Below are 25,157 nucleotides of genomic sequence, written 5' to 3'. Positions count from 1 at the left end.
TATATATATATATATATATATATATATATATATTAGGAGTGACTCCTAGTATTTTTAATTTTTTTTGTTATTAGGGGAGGTGGGGGTCCGGGTCCTATAGGAACTCTATGTGGTAGTAGTATTTCGTTACGAACAGCAGGTGGCACTGTTAACTTATAAATGCAACAGACCATTAGAATTACAGTAAAACTCACCTGCATAACACAGTGTACTGTACAGTAAGATGAAGCCAGACGCTTATCTTCTGTTTCAGTTCTGGTGCCCTGTTCTCCATTCATTAACTCTCATAACTGCATCTCATGTCCTCACTGATGAATTAGTGAAGGGCAGCCTTTCTGATGTAAACCTCAGCAATACTGCGAATGAGTGTGTGTGGAAAAAAATACTACTACTATTTTGCTGTGCATTTAGATGACGCTGCTTTATTTCAGCTGATAGACCTTTTGCTGTAATCATCCAAAAGAGTCACCCTGTGATTACACCAGTGACTCAAGGTTGAGTCAAACAGCCTACAGGAGGGGGGAAGAGTTAATAAAATATGCAACACGCATGCACACGAAATTGCTCTCACTATCAATTATACACCATATAATTTATAAATATAACACAATATAGTGGCAAAGACATCACACTGATAAAACTGTTCCTCAGTTGTAACATGCATGTTTGTTAATTCAATCTTGGTGAGGTCTTTGACATTTGCTATTGTTTTTATAATGAGCTAATTATATTTTCTATTCCCTAACCCCTAAGGCCAAAATCATGTACCTAAATGAAAATATAAATGTAAACATGCTTCACGCAAACACGTGAACTCAAGTGCAATGCACACAGAGTCTGGCCCGGGACTCCGGTTGAATATTTGACGTGTTCTTTTGTGTTGATCCAGCGGTAACAAACCTCATTGCTCAAGGGGGCGATAGAGTTAAATTGAAATGACACTGACATTAAACCGGATGCGGCCGAAACTTGGCCAAATCTCGCGGTTCGTTTGAATAGCTATTTGACGTGGCGTCTTGCGTTGGTCTGGCGGTAACAAACATCAAATGTCTGACATGAAATTGGATGTGTTATTGTTCAGGTAGGTTGCTATAAATTTAAGTCAATTCACCTTTATATACAATACACATTGTTTTAAAGCACCTTCACATAAATAAACAGGAAAATAACAATGATGCAAACTTCATCAAATACGAGACACTGAACACAGTGTAGCTAAACTAACTAGCTCAGCAATATTCTCTTCAAATTGATGCTCTGCCATGACATTAGTCGACCTGAAAGAGAAAACTGAGTAAAGGCCCATTCACACCAGGAATGAATGGTATTGATGCTGAATGGTAATGATAACAATAATAAAAATGATAAAGATATTGTTTAAAAAAGTCGTTCTAAATTTGAAAAAAACAAAAAAAAAACAAAAACAAACAAGTCCACACCACAACTATAACGATAATGCCACAGACGAACGATATAATTGGAATATCATTAGGAAAGACCAGAGCCGTTGAAAAACATATTTAACGGCTCTGGGAAAGACATTGTTAAAATAGTCCATGTGACTACAGTGGTGCAACCTTAAAGGGTTAATTCACCCAAAAATGAAAGTTATCCCGTGATTTACTCACCCTCAAGCCATCATAGGTATATATGACTATCTTCGTTCACACAAACACAATCGGAGATATATTTAAAAAAATATTTTCTCCTCCAAGCTTTATAATGGTTGTAAATTGGGGGGCCACATTTTGAAGCCAAAAAAAGAAAAAAGCATCCATCCATAATAAATGTAATCCATACGACTCCGGTTTATAAAGGCCTTCTGAAGTGAAGTGATGCGTTTTTGTAAGAAAAATATCCATATTTAAAACCTGTATTAACTATAATAGCTAGCTTGCGGCAGATGGCCATACGCAACGATTTGCGGCGGAAGAGTATCCTCTGACCTGATGTAATGAAGTGCAGAGGTTAGAGCAAAACGAAACACTGGTCACGAATTAGAAGTCTAAAACGATAATTTTTAAAAAGAAATGTCAGAGGGTTTCTAAATAAGAGAAGAGGAGCTTGAGTTTGTTGTACAGCCCTATTTTTTTGAAATGCAAAGGCGTCTAAGCTTATGATACTCCTACATCCTGCATCATACATCGCGTCTGGGGTTACTCATTTGGCACAGGTCGACTTGCGCAGTATGCGTACGGTCATCTGCTGGAAAGTAATTATTTGAATTTATAAAGTTTTAAATGTGGATATATTTCTTACAAAAATGCATTGCTTTGCATCAGAAGGCCTTTATTAACCCCCTGGAGCCATATGGATTACTTTTATTATGGATGGATGCATTTTTTTTTTTTTTTTGGCTTCAAAATGTGAAGTGTGTGAAATGTTTAGCTCTGTTACAGAATTTGAAAGCACAGGATTGTGGGATATCATAGGCAGGGTTACACCTATGCTGCCTTCAAAAATCGATCAGATGAAGGTGTCTGGATGATTGGATTTGGACATGCCTTGTTGCCTTCCTACCTCCATATGCAGCCTGCGGAGGCAGCATTTTTCAGCTTTCAGGACACACACAGCCTTTGTTTGGGACCTAAATCTAATTCTGCCTTCAAGTATACCAGAGAAACTTGTACCTCTAAGACATTCGTTGTTACGACATATTGCGCAATCAAATCAGAAACAGAAGGAGGCTGAATAAAATACTTATATTGTGAATTATCACTTATTTATACATGGCAGGCTATCAAAACTAAAGTTACATAAAACAATCCGTGGAAGTTGAGTGATAAACGTTGTTTATCATCAGCTCTTCTGTATCATGCTTTTTAAAATGACTGAAATACAGCATGTAAGATTAAAATAACTTAAAATCATTCATTATAATGCACTACAGACTTTTTGTTCACTGATCTCTATATATATAGATTATAGATATATATCATCCACAACCCTTTCATGCATAATGCATATAAGTCACTACAGTGGACAGCTATTCCAAAAGCATTTTCTTGCATATGCATGGTTTTGATGGCATAGTTGCACATCAACCTCTACAGTGGACCCTAGTGCATTATCCTATACATTGCCACCAAGTGGCAAGCCGTTTTATGTAAATTTTTCTTCCTTCCTTTAATGCATTACTTGTTAGATCAAAAAGTAATCTGATTACGTAATGCACGTTACTTGTAATGCATTACTTTACTCGTAACATCAAAAAAGTAATCTGATTACGTAATGTACGTTACTTGTAATGCGTTACTATACTCCTTAGATCAAAAAGTAATCTGATTATGTTATGCATGTTACTTGTAATGCATTACCCCAACACTGTTACTTTACTTCTTACATCAAAAAGTAATCTAATTGTCTTATGTATGTTACTTGTAATGCTTTACTTTACTCCTTAATCAAAAAGTAATCTGATTACGTTATGCGTGTTACTTGTAATGCGTTACTATATTCCTTAGATCAAAAAGTAATCTGATTATGTTATGCATGTTACTTGTAATGCATTACCCCAACACTGCTCATTTCAGATGAGACTGAAAACACCTGATTGCTAGGTTTTCTCAGAGGAGAGCTATGTTAGAAATGTGTCTGTCTTGAACATAATCACAACTATCATCTAATAAGGGTAAATCGACATACTCTGATACACTGGAGGGAGCATCTGAGTTGGGTTTCCACAGTTTTAACTTGACAGATTGTAGAGATCTCTAATATCAGAACATTAGGACGTGATTCCATCAAAGATACGCAAAGTTCGACTTGTATGAAGTTGAATTGCATTTGCAATATTTTGCATTCATATTTTATTGTATATATTTTATAGTTTTCACATGATTTTATAGAATTTTATTGATTGGTTTGTTAAATACACACAATATTGCTGTGTTATTACTGTATTATATTTAATACAGTATCTCTTCAGTTTAAACCATAAACGAATGCTGTCCAACTCAAGTGGACATCTTGAAATCTCTTTAAAAATTACATTTCAAATCTTGTTTTGCATGCCTTAAGAACAGTAAAAAAACACATAGGAAAAAATCCTGACTGAGGTTATCATAATTCATGCATGAAAGAGATCAGCATTTCTGCTGTTTCAAATCGACACTCACAACTTGTGTATAATCTAAAATTCTGAGTTTTCTACTCATAAATACGACTTGGCTCTGTCATTTACATGCTCGGAATTTGTAATTAAAAATCCACTTGAAGGACACGTAACACTCACACAAACTTATCTGCATTTAATTATTTAGCAAAGTTTTTGGTTTAACTTTCCTTTTGGGTATATTTGTGGGAAATTGCAATTACCTATTTAAATATATTGAATTTACCTAAACAAACCAACATAGATCGTCACAACTGAGTCATAGTCAACTCGTCATCAAAGTCAGGTGTGTGTGTGGGTGTACATGATTTATATTTACAGGTTGTGTAGATTGAAGATTAAATTCTTCATTTCCAGCAGTAGTCGTCTTAGTGAGATTTAGCACCGAAAACAGCTTAGACATGACATGCACGTACACATATACACACACACACACACACACACACACACACACACACACACACACACACACACTCAGGAATCATCTCTGGGAGGTTTAACGCTGAAATGAGCTGGAACTACACCAGGCGACACACACACTTACACACACAAAAGAGAGTTGGAAGAGAACCAGTGGACATGGTCAGCCAACTGTTGTCCTGGCTCTGATTATACCAGCCTCAATTCTGCAGGCTTTTCTGTCCCTTCTCTGTCATCTCATGCAGGGTATAGTGACCTCATCAAGACAAATCGTTTATTTGGGGTGTGGATATTTCAGCACAATGACAAAGATGGAGAGAGAAAGAAAGGACAGGATACTGTTCAATAAAATTGGAGTGAGGGGCAAAACACTGGTGTGAAGACACACACAAAAAAACATAATGCAACTGCAAAAGGATTTACTCCTTTTTCCATCCACTGCTTGTGCACTATTGTTAGTGTAGCACATTTGGTGAACAGTGATAGCTTATAACTGTTGTTTAAAATAATGTTCTGGGTTCTGTACAAGCTAAGCTCCTTCAACTGCATCTGTGTTATAAAGAAAATAATTTTCACTAGTTTTTACAAGCAAAAATTGTTTAATCGTCTATGTCTATATGGGGCATGACATTCTGGAGGGTTTAAAACAGAAATAATTAAATTATGAAAATTTCATTATAATGTTAAAGCATGCATATTAATCCCTTTCTACAAAATACTGTAGTTGTTATTGAGCAGTGCAGTTATTTAAATCATGCTTTAGTGGTGGAGTTACTTTTCTAGGTATATGAATATCTGGTTATGCATTACCAAGTCTCATGTTCACATGTATAATTTTAGGTCTTGTTAGGTCTATATTTTGAAATATTATTACAAATTTAAAATACCTGTTTTCCATTTTAATATTTTTTAAAATGTAATTTATTCCTGTGATGGCAAAGCTGAATTTTCAGCAACATTACTCCAGTCTTCAGCATCACATGATACTTAAGATATCATTCTAATATGCTGATTTGGTGCTCAAGTAGCATCTCTTTTTATTATCAATGTTTAAAACAGTTGTGCTGCTTAATATTTTCAAATTCAAACACTTTCATGATTATTTGATGAATAAAAAGTTCAATTTTTTTTTTTATAATTTAAATGTCTTTCCACTTTTGATCTTTTTTCAGTTACACTCATGGTTATAGATTTAGGGGTTGGGTAATAGGATTTTAAATGAGCAAATGTGTACGATTTCTTGTACAAATTATTACGACTTCTCATGAGACCGGTTTAGTCATGATAAGAAGCCAAATTATTCACCTAATTTATATGTACAGTAAATCAGGGGCAGATAAACCTAGGGATAAATTTGTACTAAAGTGTGTGAATTACATGTCTGTTTTATTTCCAGGTGTCCTCATAAGGCAAGAGTCGTGAGTCATTCTCTCTCTGCTGACCAGAGGCCATACTGATGGGCTGATGATAAAGTCTGGAGGTGTCTGGAGAGGAGAGGTGACTGCTGGATATGACCTCTCTCTCTTACTCTTTCTCTCTTCCTATCTCTCTCACACTCACACTCTGTCTTGCTCTCCTTTAGTGGCTGGCACGAGGGAGGTTTGATTTTATCTCACCACCTCTATCAACCCTTGCTTTGGGCTCTCTCAGCTGAAAGGTTCACATGTTATCTCTCCTCTAGCTCATCTCTTGACCTCCATCAGCCTAACAGCATGTCTTGTCTCCTTTCTCTCTCTTATCTCGAAAAGAAATGAAGTTTTTAGATTAGTTCAGAACTGATCTTAACCTACTCATTTACATGGATTGTTGATGTTGATATGAGACTAGTCTCTTGTAGCAAGGTCTTTGACTTGACGGCATAAGGTCTGGTCCCTGCTGCACCTTATTATGGCCAAGAAATGGCCACTTAGACAGGAAGAGACCATGTGATTGCCATGTTAACTAGTCAATTATAACTGCATCCTGCTGGCTTCCAAAAAAAAAAAAAATCTATACGCTTTCAGTATTTCTTGTATCCCTCCCTGTTCTAGCCATAGACTGTAAAAAAAAATATGGATGACGCATCTTCACTCTCTTCCATTGTAGATAAGTGAAGCCGCCAATGTCCAAATATGGCGCTGACATCTTGGAGCCTGAGTCTGCATAGTAGTGAGCGTGAAGTTGAGCTGTGGTATCAAGGCCCCACCCACACTCCCGCAGAATCGGTTAGTACAGTTTATTGCAGAACAACTAATTATGTCTGTGTGAAATAAACAGTTATAGGAATGTAGAAATTAAAGTTGAAGCTCCAATATCCTCCTGAAAAAAAGTCTGTTGGTGCCTCAGTGACAACTTCGCTCAGAGAAGCTATCAATCTCAGCTGTCAATCATGACATCAAACCCTCATTTTTATAGCATCAAATAACTAACTAAACTTGAATTTATTTAAAAAAAAATGAACACTTGAACTTACATCAATGTAATTAAAAACTACATAAAATGACAGAAACATATTTGGAAAAAAATTATTTGAAGTGAAATATGATTGTTTAGTTTGTCTCGCGTCTCATTAGATTACACAGAGAGGGCAGAGTTTGTGACCTATACTGCATACAGCCACCTGGGGGCGATCGAAATGTTCTGGCTTCACTTTTCAGGACTTGTGCGGTACACTTGGGTCTAGCTTGTACTATTCTGTACAATGTTTAAATTGTTATTGCCTCCTTAAGATTGATTGCTTGTTGTATTCCTCATTTGTAAGTTGTTTTGGATAAACGCATCTGAAAAATGAATAAATGTAAATGCAATCACATTTTTTTTTTTACTTGCCATTTAAGGCCCATTTATCTGAAATAGACCGTGTCATAATAATAGACTGTTTTTTTTTTTTTTTTTTTTTTTTTTTTACATTTAATTGAATTTAATTTCAGAAAAATGGTTTAAAATATGTTGCCTTTCTTCCTAATTTGCAAGTTGTTTTAGATAAAAATGTTTGATAAATGAATAAATGTTAATGTAAATGCAATCACATTTTTTACTTGCCGTTTTAGGCCCATTTTTCTGAAATTATCATAATAATAGACAAGCATTAGTTTTTTTTTTTTTAATTCAGAAAAATGTTTGAAAATGTGTTGCTTTTTTGTCTTAAAAATTGTAATTATCCCCTTACATTACTGACTTGTACAACAATCAGATTTTTAATGTGACAAATTTACCAAACAGATTTGAAAGTCATGGTGGTGAATGAACGTACGTATGAAAAGCGATCAGTTTAAACGTCAAACTGTCTTTTACTCCCTCTGATGTGTCTTCATCTCCAGCTTTCTCAAATGTCAGCATGCTCAACATGAATCATCTTTCTTTTACCCCTACACTTTTTCCTTTTCCCTCCCTTTTACTGTCATTGCCTATTTGTCTTTTGTCTTGTAAGACATTGTGATGCAGCCCTCTGATTTGTGCCTGACATGTTCCCTTTATCTTTCTCTTTTTTAATTCTCAGTAATTCAAATCAGTATTTTCTCCCCTGTTCCTGTGCTCTCTCGTCTCATCTCCTCTAATCAGCATTTTTGTTGCTCTAAAAAAGACAAGGAATTTTCTCACCCTTGACGATAGTCTAACTCCTCTTCTCCATCATTGTCGGTGTGTTCCAACATTGAGCCAGCATTTGATAGATGTTTCTCTTCCAACCTTTTCTGTGACGCTGTTTAAACCCTGCTTTGAGAGCCGTTCCTCATTTGTCACTGAGTGTGAGATGTCCTTTTAAAGTATATGGGACTGAGGACAGATTCATGCTGCCATAATCCTGGTCCTCCACCCGAAGACAAGCCTCATTTCTGAGATGATGCCAGGCAGCCATTTTGGGAACAAAACATGTCCATAAGTGAAAAGTAATGCTATCCATATTCCATAGCTCTAGTGCTGAGATCAGAACAGAAGATAAGAGGAAATGGCTCCAAATTAACCTTGAATAACCTTATCATATTCTCACTAAATTGTGTCTTTAACTTGAGAGCAGTCTAAGTGGGTTGTGAGTGTATCCCTCAGGCTTTAGTTTCAGTATGCTAATTCTATGGGCCGAATCCACGGGCCTATGTGTGTCCTGAATCTGACTTTGTAAGGTTCCAATTTTTAACCTTCTAATGTTGCCATTTTGAAAATTCAAACTCAGAACTGCAGAAGTGCATTTAAAGGGGTGGTAGTACTATTTTGAATCGTGTACTGTTTATTGCCATTTAACGCTGCATGGGCTTTTTCACCAAAGAGGCAAAAGTAATGTTTTGAAATATGACAAAATGTAGAGTGTAAATCACTCATTTTTATGAAGTAACATCAATTAAGAGGAGGAAGTGCCTCCATCTTGCTGTGATTGGCTAATTAATCTGTCAATGTGATAATGCGATAATGTGATAATAATATCTTGTTCGCACTGTTTTGCCTGAATGGGTCAAACTGATGCAAATAGACAGACTAACTACAAAGTAAACGGCACTCCCACTTAGACATTATCACTTCTAGTCTCATCTGAATGGAAATGTGAAGATCTAAAAGCAACTTTTTTTTTTTTTAGCAAGCACTAAGCTCTTTTAAATTACAGGTGTACCTTTTGCCTGCCGCCATCATTACATAATTTTACTTTTATTAATTTAGCAGTCACTTTTATCCAATGCGACTTACAAATGAGGATCATTGCAAAGCAATTTATCATTAGAGCCAAGAATATATGTATGCTGTACACAATGCCTAGTTTCAAGTATTAGCTAGATTAGTACACAAGCTAGAGCAGATGAGAAAAAGAAAAAGAAAACATTTAAAAAAAAAAAAAAAAAAAAAAATTAGGAGTTATTATTGTTGTGTCCGCAAAAGAGGTGTCTCCAGCTGTTTTTTGCAGCGTTTACATAGTACTTGATGATTAGTGGAAATTGGAAAAGATAACTTTTAATAATAATAGCTGTAATATAAATGCAATTATTGTGGTCTTAGTTTTTGTTGATAGTGTTAGGTAAAATGTTACATATGCTTTAACTGATGTAAACCCCTCATTTGTACTGATTGCCATATGTTCAGTATACAATATGTCTGAAACATACTGTAACAAAACCACCTTTTAATGGACTTTTAAACAGCACATTTCAATTGGTTTGACAGGGATTGGTAATGGATTAATCTGGACGAAATTGTTCATTTGAATCGCCTTGTTTTGTATTATTATAACTGGTTGCATACTTATTGATGCTGGTTTTGGTCAAAATATCCAAGATGCACTATGAAGTTGCTGTCTGTTTAAGTTTCAAACTTGTGGAAACTTACTATTGCTTTTGGCTGAAAATGATGCATTATTTATTTAAATAAGTATATTTGTTTTTGAGCACCTCATTTGCCTAACAGTTTCTCTCTGATTGATTGACAGTTGTGTTTCCAAACCAGCCACATCATCAGAAGTGTCACAGTCAATTTCGTCCCCTATCAGTTCACCTTGAGTGAAGAGACAATAGAACTCTGGGTAATGGTTCCAGAACTGGAGAGCAATATTATAGAATATTACAAATTCACTTTAGAATCTGTTTGACTGATTCTTTCATTTGCATCATAATAGCAGAGCCACTGGTCATGCATGGTTCCTTGCTCTAATAGGGGACAATTTTGCCAGAATGGGAACGAGGTATTCTGGCAACAATTACTGCCTCACTTCATGACGATGAATATAAATGAAACTGTAGCGTGGCAGAAATATAGTATTGATGCTACTCCCTGCCCACAGGATGGTAGTTTCATATTTTCTGTAGGTTTGACCTTTGCCCGTGATGATTCACATGTGATTACATGGTAAAATTAGGAAAAGGAAAACAGTTGAAGTGGGTGGGGCCTAAAGATTTTAAGGCTACAGATATTTTAGAAAAAGATATGTATACAGAATTCTTGATTTTTATTTTATATTTATTTATTTACTTATTTATTTGGAGGTGGTGCCAGTTCTAGTCCTGAATCACTTTGTACCTACAGTACTGATCAAAAGTTACTATTTTTATACTATTTTTAATGTTTTTGAAAGAAGTCTCTTATGCTCATCAAGCCTGCATTTATTTGATCAAAAATACAGAAAAAACTGTAATATTGTGAGATATCAATGATTTTTTATTTTAATATACTTTAAAATCTAATTTATTTTTGTGATGCAAAGCTGAATTTTCATCAGCCATTACTCCAGTCTTCAGTGTTACATAATCCTTCAGAAATCATTCTGTTATGCTGATTTGATACTCCATTATTATCAATGTTGGAAACAGTTGTGCTGCCTAATATTTTTTGGAACCTGTTACTTTTTTCAAGATTCATTGATGAATAAAAGTTAAAAAGAACAGCATTTATTCCAAATATAAATCTTTTCTAATAATATAAGCCTTTATTATCACTTTTTTTTTTTTATCAATTTGACACATCCTTTTTATTCATCAAACAAATATATATATATATATATATATATATATATATATATTACAGTCAAACCAAAATTTATTCAGACACCTTGAACATTTCATTCATTATTCGAGTTTATTCACTATAGTTTAAAAAAATGGTAATAAAATATGACACGATCTGTGTTAAACTGTGTCAGAAAAAAATAATCTTAATTATGTCAGATAACACTTAAGCAAAACATGGTCAGGTCAAAGTGTCTGAATAATTTTTTGTCCCAAATTTTTATCAGTTTTACTGGTAGTCCACTGTATGAAGAATTTTTGTGTATAATATGTCACATATGTATATATAATATAATATGTATATATAATATACAAAATGGTAATGTGATAGTGGTAATGCGCTTGTTTTACACACAAGGGGACCCGAGTTCAAATCTTGACTTAATATATATTGTATTTTTAATAAGCCAAGCAAACCTGTAACCAGACTGAACATGACAGCCAGGTCATAATGCATATTCGTACTATGGAAAAGAACAACTTTGACATTTTGAAAGAAGGATATAGCATAAATACATGTGCTTCATGTGATAACATCTAAATTAACAGAACAACAATATTATTTAGAAATGCAATTACAGGTTACCATTTTTTAGATGATGACAACACTTTGTTTTAAGCAAAGGATCTGTGGTAAAGTGTTTTTCTTGTTTTGTTTTTTTTTTAAATCAAATTTTATTTGATTAATGATTTGATTGGATGGTTTAAAAAACATTTTATCTTCAGTATTTGTTCAACATTATTATCAAAGATACAAATACTTTTTTGCATTCAAAATCCACTTGGCTCGAAAATCTGAGGGGTACTTTACTTGTAGAATAAATGCGCAGGTTTTAAAGTGGAATTAAACAGTGTCACTTTGCCTAAATGGGCCTATACCGTACAATCTCAGCTATTACTGTGGGAACATACAGTTTGCACTGAAACTGGGAGTAATTTAACCCACTTTAAATCTGAAACTCTTTAAACACTTCCAGAATTTCTCTGCACTTCTCTGACAGCCAATCCCAGAGAGGGAGAGTAAGCAGGAGGAACAGAAAGAATGAGACTGATAGAAAATGTGCAATATGGGGAAAAAAATAAATGCAGCAAGGGAAGCATAAGAGAGGCACAACATGTTTTCAAGTGCTTAGCCTCTGACATCCCCCAGCTGAGGATGCCATGTCAGTCATATTCTTAAAGAGCAGTGTGGGTATGACTGTAGTGGTAGTTCATAGTCTATTAATGTTTAATATGTACATGCAACGTCTGACATTACAGCTGATTACTGAAATATTAAAAACAGATCATTTATTTTTAAATCTGTAACAAGTTAAAAATGCAGTTCACCTGGTCTCGGGTTAATGCATGTATCCTGCATTCAAGATTGCATAATTTTATAAATGTGAATAAAACCTGTCTCCTTATTATTTTTATTATAGACAAATTATAGAAATTGAGTTACGCTCCAAGAAAAGGTCAGTTAAAAAATAAGATGCTCTCAGTAGGTTCAAATCAATGCTGGAGACAAGAAAAAAAAAAAAGGAAAAAGGGCAACACATTAAAAGAATAAAATCTCTCTTTTAAGCTTGCCTCAGATAACTCCTGATCTGCTGGCTCACTGGTGTTGATATTTGTCATAAAACAGTGATTGCATTTGCGGTGCGCCGGGCACACAGTAAGCAATAATATTTACAGCCCTCTGTAGTCTATTAAAGGAACAGCCTTGGAGGATAAGGGCACGCAAGCAATCAATAACCCGGATGAGGCTGGGATCCGATTGGCTGTAAAACAGGCTAAACAAAACATTAAACACAAAGACAAATAAGCTGCATAAGAGATGTATAAAGTTCTCGCCTGGTTTTAATGCTGTAAAAATGTGCTCTACAGTGTATTACATCACAAAATCATTTTATTCATCAGTATTTTTAGTCTTGTTTTCCAGTAAACGTATCCAAACAAGAAAAAAGCAATAAATAATTTAGAAGCAAAATCGCACATTAAGACTTCTCTTATATAAGAATTATATAAGAATTATAAGAATTATATATTTCTGAGAATAAAATATAAAGTTTAAAATTTAAGTTAAAGGGGACCTATTATGCCACTTTTCACAAGATGTAATATAAGTCTCTGGTGTCCCCAGAATGTGCCTGTGAAGTTTCAGCTCAAAATACCCCACAGATCATTTATTATAGCTTGTCAAATTTGCCCCTATTTGGGCGTGAGCAAAAACACTCCATTTTTGTGTGTCCCTTTAAATACAAATGAGATGCTGTCCCCCGCCTTCCAGAAGAGGGACGGAGTTTAACAGCTCACACTTCGGTAGCTCAACAACAACAACAACAAAGCTGGAGATTCTCACGCAGCCAAAATGACGATCTTCAGCAACGGTGTTCAGCCTTACATTGTTTAAACCGGAGTCAGAAACTGTGAAGGGGAAACTCAGGAAGAACTTTTGGAGCTTTTAGAAGTTTTAGAATGCAACTGGACATTTCTGAATAGTTAGTTGATAAATTTATGTAGTTGCTGTGGAGTTGATTCAACTCATCGACTAGCATGTGCCCCCATGTTAAAGGGTTAGTTCACCCAAAAATGAAAATTCTGTCATTTATTACTCACCCTCATGCCGTTCCACACCCGTAAGACCTTCGTTAATCTTCGGAACGCAAATTGAGATATTTTTGTTGAAATCCGATGGCTCCGTGAGGCCTACATAGGGAGCAATGACATTTCCTCTCTCAAGATCCATAAAGGTACTAAAAACATATTTAAATCAGTTCATGTGAGTACAGTGGTTTAATATTAATATTATAAAGCGACGAGAATATTTTTGGTGCGCCAAAAAAAACAAAATAACGACTTATATAGTGATGGCCGATTTCAAAACACTGCTTCATGAAGCTTCGGAGCATAATGAATCAGTGTGTTGAATCAGCGGTTCGGAGCACAAAAGTCATGTGATTTCAGCAGTTTGGTGGTTTGACACGCGATCCAAATCATGATTCGATACGCTGATTCATTATGCTCCGAAGCTTTTTTTTTTTGGCGCACCAAAAATATTCTCGTCGCTTTATAATATTAATATTGAACCACTGTACTCACATGAACCGATTTAAATATGTTTTTAGTACCTTTATGGATTTTGAGAGAGGAAATGTCATTGCTCCCTATGTAGGCCTCACGGAGCCATCGGATTTCAACAAAAATATCTCAATTTGTGTTCCGAAGATTAACAAAGGTCTTACGGGTGTGGAACGGCATGAGGGTGAGTAATAAATTACATTATTTTCATTTTTGGGTGAACTAACCCTTTAATCTTTTGTGTAAATCCAGCATTGAATTGGCCCTAGTTTTTGAAGCAGTCTGGCGTAAAGTGACGGCATGGCAACAACGCTATACAACAACTCTTCCTCTTCTCTAAAGCAGCCCAAAATGGCCTCACCCCCTTTGTTGTGTTCCCGGATGCAGGGTTTATGTAAATTTTGGTGTTTGTGAGCATGCTTTGCTCGAACTTTTGCCATGGCGTTAGAACTGGTACTGATGTCATTTGCGAGAACAAAATGGCGGCACTGTGGGTGGAAACGTACAGATTAAGGGGCGGTAATATAATAAGATCCCCTTCCTACATAACTAGGGAAATGAAATCTGAGCGGCTTGTTTTTTCAAATGCTTGCAGAGAAAGGCTTACCAAAACAAAGTTACTGGGTTGTCCTTTTTCATGTTTTTTAGGTGGGTAGATGCAGATTGTAGCACTTAAAAATGGAAAAAGTCAGAATTTCATGATATGTCCCCTTTAAGTAAAAATTTAACCCTCAGTTTTACAGACAAGGCTAGTCCTAGACTAAAATGCATGTTTAAGCTGTTTTTAACTGAAACTGGGAACTTTTGCCCCCATAAAATAAGTTAATAGGGTCCAATATTATTATCCTGTATTGAACCCTAATGACCCTATGTACAAAAACATTTGATATACTGTACATTCTTCACAATATAGTCTCTTGTGTTTCACAGAAAACACAAAGTCATACAGGTTTGAAACAACATGAAGGGGAGTAAATGATAACACAATTTCTTTTTTTTCCTTTTCTTTCTTTCTTTTTTGTTTTTTAATTTTTGGGTGATCTCTTTGCTGGTCACCCTGAAATGAAATTTCTGTCTTCCAGTATAGCACATGGATCATATGGACTGCTTTGTAATACTTTTATTGTGTTTTTCCAAGCTCCAATTCCTATTTATTGTTACTTCATGGAAAAAAGCAACTCGCACATTTTTCAGATTTTTTTCCCCCCTTTTGTGTTCCTTGGAAGAAAGAAAGTCATATGAGTTTGGAATTTAATTAAAGGTGCAGTGTGTAAATTTTAGCGGCATCTAGTGGTGAGGTTGTGAACTGCAACCAACGTCAGCTCACCCCTCCCTTTCGAAGCAAAATAGAGAAGCTACGGAGGCCGTCTGGCCGACACAAGTCAAAGATGTTGTCGTCTGAGACAGCAGATAGCCAGTCAAGCAATGAGGTTTCTTCTTCTAACAAAGAAAAGTCTCTGCTTCTAATAAACCAGACGATGACTACTACTACTACTACTACTACTTTGTGCGTATTCAACGTAGTGATAATGCAAGCTGCCTCTAAAAACGCAAACGATTTAGAAGAAGAAGAACATAGTGATGAAACAGGCTCTGCAGAGTGTTTGTCCGTTTAGGGCTACTGTAGAAACATGCCGGCTCAAAATGGCGACTTGACATGGAGGGGGGACGACTTGATATGGAAATGAGATGGAAATGGCTCATTCTAAGGTAATTATGTAAGGACTTTATACACCACTGAAAACATAGTTATGTATATTATATTGCATTTCTGTCAATACACCCTCCCAAATTTTACACATTGCACCTTTAATTTAGGATATATTATTTCCTGAAAGTCTTATCGTCCGAGAATTTGCTTCTCATGTAAATTTATCATTTTGGATGTTGAGACATTTTTACTGGAGAAAAAAGATATTTTTTTTCTAAAAACTTTTCTACCCCATGTGCAAAAATATGCATCATGAATCGTGAATCATGAACCAAATTTACCCTTCAAATGTGATGTCCCACTTAACTAATTGTGTCATCTGGTCATTTTACATAATCAGAAATCATCAATGATGAAAGTCTGGAGCATCTGTCTCTGTTATAATGAATGACCAGTAACCATGCCTGAGATCACATTCTGTTTGGTTAGAAGTCTTCAAAGAGCTCTGTCTCTAGACAGATTTTTTTTTTTTTTTTTTGGGTCAGGCATCCAGCACACAGCTCTTGGGCTGTTGCTGCTAAAGCCCACTGATGGGCTGCTCATGTGGTTGTCATGTTTGAGGGTCAGTGAGTGTCAATGATTTTTTGCAGCAGTCTGTCCACCAAACAGATGGCACTCAAATATGCGTGTTTAAGTGCTACTTCCGCGTGTGTGTGCTTAGTAGCCTGTCTGGATATCTGATAGACAGAGGCACTGCACTCCACAAACACTGATATTAAACTATTGATCCATCTGTCACATCAGGTCATAAATAATGTGTGTGTGTGCTGTGGCTGTGCAGAAAAGTCAGCGGTTTGTTCCAGGGTGTATGTGTGAAATTAATGTGTGTTCTTGGAGGTGAAGGCTAAGACAGGAGCTGCATTGATCGAAGGAGAGAGGGGAGGCTACAAGGGAAAGATGGCTGCGGCTACTGGAACCTTGTCACAGTGACACACACACACTCACACAGATTAATCTTGTTATGGACAAAGCAACTATACACACACACACACACACACACACACACTCCCACACACAAACTCTAATTCAAAGACAAACAAAGCAGTGCTTCCAAAGACAAAGAGTACAAATCGAAAACAAACAAACAAGAAATCCTGCCATAACCCTCAGTTGAACAAATGCGCTCACGGAAACCTGTTTATCTTCAATAAACAACAATCGTGTCCTTCCTGTATAAAGCGCAAACAAAGAATGTCCTCCATGGCCACTATGTACAAACAAGACATGGTCATACAGAGAGAGAGAAAAAAAATGTTGACAAGTAAATAAAGAAAACTCCGTAACACAGATGGACTCTTGCCCAACTACACACTGGCACATGTACCAACCTACATTTAATTGAAGGACAATATGCTTAGTCGGCTACAGATATATTAGTAATGCTCAAGGAGAAGGAAGAATTACAATGATGTGACTTTAATAACATGATAACTGTTTGGGCAGTAGCTTCATTTCTCAGTAGGTGTTAGCACTTCTATTGATCTATATTGATTTAGTAGCAGGATAGCATTAACTCTCTCTATAATGTTACATTTTCATAATATTTCAGCAATCAAGTTGTGTATCCAATATTTTCAGTTGACTTTAGAATTAGAACTAGCTACTGTATGTCTGATTCATGAATGAATAACTATTTTGAGTTGGGTTAGCAAACGGGTTAGCAAACAGTAGCTTAGATGTTGCAGGCTACCTTTTTTTTTTTTTTTTTTTTTTTTGGAAGCCGATGATATCAGGCCATTTTATTTATTGATTTATTTTGCAGAAACCATGGAAACAGCAAAGACGTTTTAATATATTACAGGTTTTATTAGACAAGGGAACAACTGTTTGGTTACATTTATAGACAGAAAACGAATGATTGTTATATAGCCCAACATGTTTAGTCTTAGTGTTTAAATCTAGTTTTCTTGATTTTTCCATGAGTACCATGCTTTACCATGCCTCAGAGAAAAACACTATTTTGTCAAGTAGCTAACATAGCATAATCAGATGCAGCTTTATTTTAGTAACAGTATAATACAGCATTTTCATCATACAATACGTTTGTATTTAGTTGCATGCCATTTATCAGCACAAGACATCCAGCATTTATTAATATGATATTCTAAAATCGATCAAGCTTACTGCAGTGTGCATCAAGTGTCTCACAGCGTTCGCTCAGCAGCAACACACTCAAATGTATCTAATATGATAAAACAGCGCCGTGTTACCTCATACGTTTGACCGGAAGAAGCGGAAGCGGCGACTGCGGCATAATAAAAGTTCTGCTGCTCGCGAGGCCTGTGTTGCGTTCGTCTCTCTCATTAGCAGTCGCTCCAGCGGCCTCGTTCAGCTCCAGCATAACTCGGCCCCGCTCTGCTACATACTACGGTAATGTTAATAATCTCATCCATGAACATGATTTCTGCCCGAGTCCCATCCCAATTCTTTTCCACCGGCTGTGAAATAAAGACGCCATCTCCCTAGATTCCGAGCTCAAACTCTGCGTCATCAAGCTACGTCTTTGTTTTCAATAGGCGACCTCTAGCAGCGAAATTTTACATACTGTGCCTTTAACAATTTTAGGCAAGTTCATTTCAGTTAACATGAAAATTTTGATGTCATTTTTTTAATGGAAAAAAAAAAAACATTGCTTGATTTCATCTATCCAAAAGCAAAGACAAATATTGACTTTTTACTTTTAAATAATTACAATTAATTATTGATATGTTTTACCTTCACTCAAGTACATTTTTGTTTAGATACTTTGTCATTTACTTATATATATTATTATATATTTTATAATATTTTGAATATATTCAGTACATACCAAGTAATAGTAATTTCTCTGTGCTTTTCACACTCCTGTGTTTAACTGAAGCAGTGCAAAAAAGCCAATCCGTGAATAGGAATGAACTGTGTATGACTGAATGATTGCCGTTTTGCCTACTGTTCAGCCAGAAGAGAACATGACTGAAGTCTGCCACTGTTGCGTCTGCCTTGAGAATGAATGCTTGTTATTAAATGTGTTTCTCTCGTTTGACAACTTTGCTCCTCTTTAAGGCAGAATGAGTTTTGAGATTGGAAACGGTGCAGTGTTTGGCTCTGCTGAAATCCTGGATTTGGATAATTTTGTGCACGACAGTGCAGGATTGGAGCAATAACATTGTGTTTTGGGATTATGTTGGTATTGGGATTTCTTCCTTATAGGATTTGCCAACATCTGTTCCAGTGTTCCCACTTAAATTTAGGAAAACAGCAGCCTGCAAATTTAAAAAACAAAACCCTGCTGCCATTGTATTTAAGTGTGTGTGTGTGTGTGTTTCTTTAACAAAAAAGGGTCTGTGTGTAAAGGGATATTGTGTATGTGTTTACAATAGTATGAAACAGAGATTGTGTGTGCATGTGTGAATGTATTTGTGTGTGTGCAAATACACCCTCTCCTGAACCATAGGGAAAAATGGGTGGATTAACCTAAATGGAAATTCTCTGTTCCGTGTGGCTCTCAAGGCTCTGGCTGCGTACAGGGGCCCTTATCTAAAGCAGGTTTTAGAGGGAGTAGATTCTTTTATTAGGGCCTTATTTCTGTCTCGCTATCGTTATTCCACAAATTCATACGTCAGAACAGGTCTATTCAACTCTCTGCGTCTCATGGGGCACGGGCATGACAGCAACACTCTGAGAAAGCCTCAGGAGTGGATTATTATTTTACAGAGTATTGTACAGGCTGAGGGAGCTTTTTAAAGATGCTCAACAGGGAGTAGAGTGGTCATGCTTGGAAGTTTAGATCCAAGTTAAATTAGCTTTAATGGAAAGACATTTCTGTGGCTGTGAGTGTGTGTTGTTGCATTAGAAAGGGAGGGATGTGTGTGCATGAGTCTTTGTATTCTCTTTAAAACCACTGAAAGTAGTAATTACCTTTTTTTTTTTTTTTTTTAACCCATTAATAATTATTCTTAATAAATGTGGACTGGTGGTTACATGAAATCCTTTCAAAAGGATATTTTTTTTTAGATCTCTATTAATTTGTTCAGAAATGGCTTAAAAATTCCTTTCTTATGTTTAATAGCTTGAATACACCTTTTCTATAATGAGCATATTTTAATTTTTTTAATTAAAATATTTTGAATTTTCTTTGGAAGAAAAAAAATATCAATATGATACAACAGTCCTGAAATTATAATAAAGAAGTAAAATTCTAAAATGCGGCAATTCTTGCAAAGGTAGTTTGAAATAATCTTTTAAAAGTATTTATTGAAAAAAAAAAAGTGAAGCAGTTTTGTTAAAATATAATAAATATTTGAAAAAAAAAAACTTCATCTGGCAAAAAAGTCAAGTAATGCATCCAGCATGCCGAAACAAGTAGGAGGAAAGTAGAAAACATAAAACATGTAAAATTATTGTAAAATATATACTTCTCTTAAAAAAAATTAAGATGTGACCCTACAGAGGACAAGCGGTTTTGGATGGATGGATGGATGGATGATTAAAATGTATATTTGCACATTTATTCAAGTTGTAACAAAAAATAGGTATTTTCTTGATGCTTTACCAAATGACATTGTAGAGGCATTGAATTGAAACTTTTGTAGATAGCCATATGAAATGAATGTGAATGCAAAGAATACATTTCAAAGAACTCAGTACGTGTTTAAAATTAGATTTTTAAATTAAAATACATTTCTTGCAGTGTAAGAAATCAGTGTCTGTGCAACCCTTGCTGAGATTGAGTAAGAACAAGCTAAACTTCCACTGTCCAAATTAATGGCACCCCAGCAAAGCTAAATAAAGACTCATTGATATTATAGCTCTCACAGCCAACTGAATCCATAGATGTCACAACAGACCTGAGGTGTCATTAGCCATGGTGCTAACAACGACAACAGTGCCTAGAGAGTAATAAATCACCAGCAACTAATAAGCTATAAAACTTCAAATTAAGGTCTTAAGCTATTATGATTTGCTCCAAACATGTATTTATTTTTAGAGTTGTGATGTTTAACATTGGTACAAATACACTGGGAAAACTAGCACTTACTGTGTTTACAGGCCCTAATATCATAAAGTCTTGATCAGAATTATTGACACCATTTGTAAATATGAACAAAGAAGCATGTGAAAATAAATCTACATTGCTAATACTTTTAAGGAATCTCATTATGAAATAAATGTTTTTTTTTCTCTAATATACATTGGCCACAATTAATAGCACCCTTTGATTCAATACTTTTTGTAGCCTCCTTTTGTCAAAGATAACAGCTCTGAGTCTGATGAGTTTGGAGAACATCTGACAAGAGATCAGAGACCATTCCTCCATATAGAATTTCTCCAGATCCTTCAGTGTCCCAAGTTTATACAATAGGGTTCAGGCCAGGGGACTGATTTTGATGTTTGTTTTGGATCATTGTCCTGATGGAAGATCCAACCACGGCCCATTATAAGATTCAAGTTTTTATTTTTTTTTTATTTTTTTTTATTTATTTTTTTTATCTGTTTGTATTTGACAGAATCCACAATGCCATGTATCTGAACAAGATGTCCAGGACCTCAGACAGAAAAATAGGCCCATAACATTAAAGATCCAGCAGTATATTTAATTGTACACATGGGGTACTTTTTTATCCCTATGTGCATCAAACCCATCTGGTGGGTTTGCTGCCAAAAATTAAATTAAATTAAAATTTAATTTTTATTTTATTTATTTATATATTTTTTTTTTTTAAACTTTCATCTGACCATAGAACCTGGTCCGCGTTTGAAGTTCCAGTCTTGTCTGACAACTGATTATGACTTTGTTTTTGGAGGAGAGCAGAGGATTTTTTTGAAACCCTCCCAACTTGTGGTGATGTAGGTGCTGTTTATTTATTTATTTATTTTTTTTTTTTTTTTTTGAGGCTTTCTGACCCCAAGACTCAACTATTTTCTGCAATTCTCCAGCTGTGATACTTGGAGAGTCTTTGGCCACTTGATCTTCCTTGCCGTGCATTAAGACAATAGACACACGTCCTCTTCCAAGCAGATTTGTAACATTTCCTGTTCACTGAAACTTCTTAATTATTGCCCTGATGGTGGAAATGGGGATTTTCAATGCTTAAGCTTTTACAGCCACTTTCTTACAGCCACTTTCTATTTTGTGAAGCTCAGCAATCTTTTGCAGCACATCAGAACTATATTCTTTGGTTTTACTTATTGTGATGGATGATTGAGGGAATTTTGGCCTTTGTGTTACCTCATATTTATATTCCTGTGAAACAGTAAATTATTGCTAGATAATTTCATGCTCCTAGTCCCCCATGTGTGTTAAAAATTGTAAATATGAAGGGTAATATACTTCAGAAATATTATTTTACTCAAAAGAATTTCTAGGGCTATCCAATAATTGTCACCAATGTGTATTTATTTCATATTTCAACATTTATTTCATAATGTGACCCCCCCACATCCATTAGTTTTACTTCAATGTAAGGTTAGATTTTTGTGAATGTGTTTTAATGAAAGATCAAAAGGATAAACAATGCAGATTTATTTTCACAGCCTTTTTTGATCATATTTATCAAGGGTGCCAATAATTCTGACCACGGCTGTACATTTATGTGGATGCTTTTTAGAGCTAATATATGCAGCAATAATGGTGCGATTTTCTGCATGGCTACCAGAGTCACCGTCAGTGTTGTCGGTTAACGGAGAGTCAGGCCATTAATGCGGCAAGATGTGGAGGTTAAATACACTCATCTATTCACCTGCCGTCACTGGTTCTGTTCCGCTTTGATGAGCATCGGCGCAAATAATTAGCCGGAGCACGGCACAGAGCTTGCGCTAAATTAATTCTCTAAACAAACAATGGCAACGCAGACACCCCCCCCCCCCCCACCCACAGGGAGGAAAGAATACTAATCTTGAAATGTGTGTGTGCCAGAGAGAGTGTATGTGAGTGTATGTGCTTAACCTATGTGTGTGTGTGTATAGGAGTAAAAAAGAAACAGTTTTGTTTGTTGATGTTAAGTCACTCACAATGATCCCCATTTAGCCTTGACATAAAACACACACACATGCCACTCTATGCTCCGTTCCTCTCATTAGCCACCTTTGACACAGCAGGAAACAAAATGATTATTACCAGAAGACAGATTAACTATTGCTAAATCCTTGCATTTGAAATTATAAAAACACAATATGTCATACATAAAGTCAAGATCTCTGTGTGGATCAGAATGGGAAACAAGGCAAGAATCTGAGTTCCCTGCAATTAGAAATATTTTTGATATTTGTCTTTTCGTACCTTAAAGCAGTGCAAAAGAAGAAAGAAAACATGCAGGAGTGACATGTAAATTAAATAACTGATGACAATTATTTTATTTTTGAGTGAACTATAACTTAGCACCTTCATTTCATTCTGATTTTTTTTTCTTTCTTAACGTAGTGCACTAAAGATGAATTTTTGAAGAACATCCAGGCCACTCTTTTTAATATAATAAAAGTAAATGATGTTCAAGCTTCAAAAAGCACACAAAAGCATCATAAAAGTGTTTCATACAACTTGTGCACTATGTGTATGTATATATGTGTGTATGTATGTATGTGTAAATACAGTGTGTGTGTGTGTGTGTGTATATACAGTATATATAATATATTATAATAATATATAATATATTAAATTTTCTTCTTTTTCCTTTTTATTTTAATTCCCCTGAGATCATACTATAGTTTTGTGTAATGAGCAGACAAAATTTGGTAATGTTCTTCAGAAGGTTTTTAACTTTTGTGACCGGATCACTGAGTCAAGTGAACTCCGGAACAAATAATTTCAGGCTGGTTTTATGAACTGGATAAAATGATTAATTGAAAAGATACCACTCCAAAAAAAAAAAAAAACATTAATTCGCAAATTGGACATCTCTATCTGATGAACTCTCATGAAACAAGAAGGGCTATGGCAAAGGTCTAGATTTTCATTGAATAATACATTCATTTTAGTCTGTTCCTTAAACAAAGCTATAGCCTTCAGAAGAGTTGAAATATAGCGCATACACAATATATATCACTTTGTAAGTCATTTTCTAGTTCTTTTTTATTAATTTTACTTATTCACATATTAAAAATGGTGATATGGTGGGTAAATATTTTGGGATCTATTTGTAATGGATATATTTTTACATGTATGTTTTCTCTTAGAGAAATTTATTTTGATGGGGTGATCTGGCTCCCGTATGCCAGGCCGAGACCTGAGAGTGTGAGGGAAAGAAAAAAGGGATGGAAAGGCGATACGAGGACGTCACATTGTGAATGACTGCGAAAAAGTTGCGGTCCAACAGCAGACTGAAGACAGCAGTGCACGGTCAGCTTAAGTTTTGTGATTTTAAATATATTTTTACGTTATGGCGTGAAGAAAATGTAGTTTAATGCAGAAGTTTTATTGATTACATCAGAAGTCAGACGTTGTTAGAGATTGTGGGTATGAAAGTGTCACTGAAGTCATGAGTTTAAGCCAGAACACTGTTATTTCTGATGTGATTCCGAATGTAAGCACTTTTTGAGAGTTTTGCTGTGTTTTTCAAGTCATTTGCAGATTGTAGATCATGAGGTTATTTTTTACTTTTGAGTTGCTTGAGGACACTTATTAAAGGGATAGTTTACCCAAAAATGAAAATTCTATTATTATTTACTTACCCTCAAGTAGTTCCAAACCTGTATAAATTTCTTTGTTCTGCTGAACACAAAGGAAGATTTTTTGGAAGAATGTCAGTAACCAAACAGATCTTGCCCCCCCATTGACTACCATAGTATTTATTTTTCCTACTATGGTAGTTAATGGTGGGCGAGATCTGTTTGGTTACTGACATTCTTCCAAATATCTTCCTTTTGCGTTCCTCAGAACAAAGAAATTCATACAGGTTTAGAACTACTTGAGGGTGAGTAAATAATGACAGAATTTTCATTTTTGGGTGAACTATCCCTTTAATTCGCAAGTGAATTTTTGTGAGCAAGAGATGATATCTTGCAGACTCATCCCAGTTTCCTGTTATTCATCTAAATTCATCTAATGCCATCTCAAGTCAAGTTGATTCACAAGAGTCATTTGAATTGGGTTATTTAAGTTTATTGAGCCTTTTTTGCACAACTCAAATATTCATTTGAGTCAACAGAGGTTGTTTATGTAAACAAATTACCTTTTTCAGTTCATGTTTTATTGTTTTCATATTGAAATCTCATATTGGTGTAAACTCATATCTGAAGAGTGATTAACAAGAATTAAAAACTGTTGAACCTTTGAAAGTTCATTGACGTTTAAGAGAAGGTACTGTTTTTCTTTATTAATTTTAATTCATTTGAGAACAAAACTCAAATTCATACAAAAGAAACAGTATGGTAAGAGAAAACATACACACGTTTGTGTGTACTGAGACTAAATGTA

General features: G+C 35.3%; 1 long non-coding RNA gene across 1 annotated transcript; it reads left to right on the top strand.

The window, feature by feature from the left end:
* The first annotated feature begins 913 nt into the window (after window positions 1–913).
* On the top strand, window positions 914–24,377 carry LOC127521443 (uncharacterized). The gene is made up of 4 exons (XR_007932359.1): window positions 914–1,081; window positions 5,931–6,031; window positions 6,620–6,738; window positions 23,918–24,377. It is a non-coding gene; the product is annotated as an uncharacterized LOC127521443 (long non-coding RNA).
* The last annotated feature ends 780 nt before the right edge of the window (window positions 24,378–25,157 follow it).

The sequence above is a fragment of the Ctenopharyngodon idella genome, chromosome 1 (genome assembly GCF_019924925.1).
Source record: "Ctenopharyngodon idella isolate HZGC_01 chromosome 1, HZGC01, whole genome shotgun sequence".
NCBI classification, from domain to species: domain Eukaryota; kingdom Metazoa; phylum Chordata; class Actinopteri; order Cypriniformes; family Xenocyprididae; genus Ctenopharyngodon; species Ctenopharyngodon idella.
The sequence above is the reverse complement of the archived record's forward strand: the minus strand, read 5'-3'. Positions and strand labels throughout refer to the sequence as shown.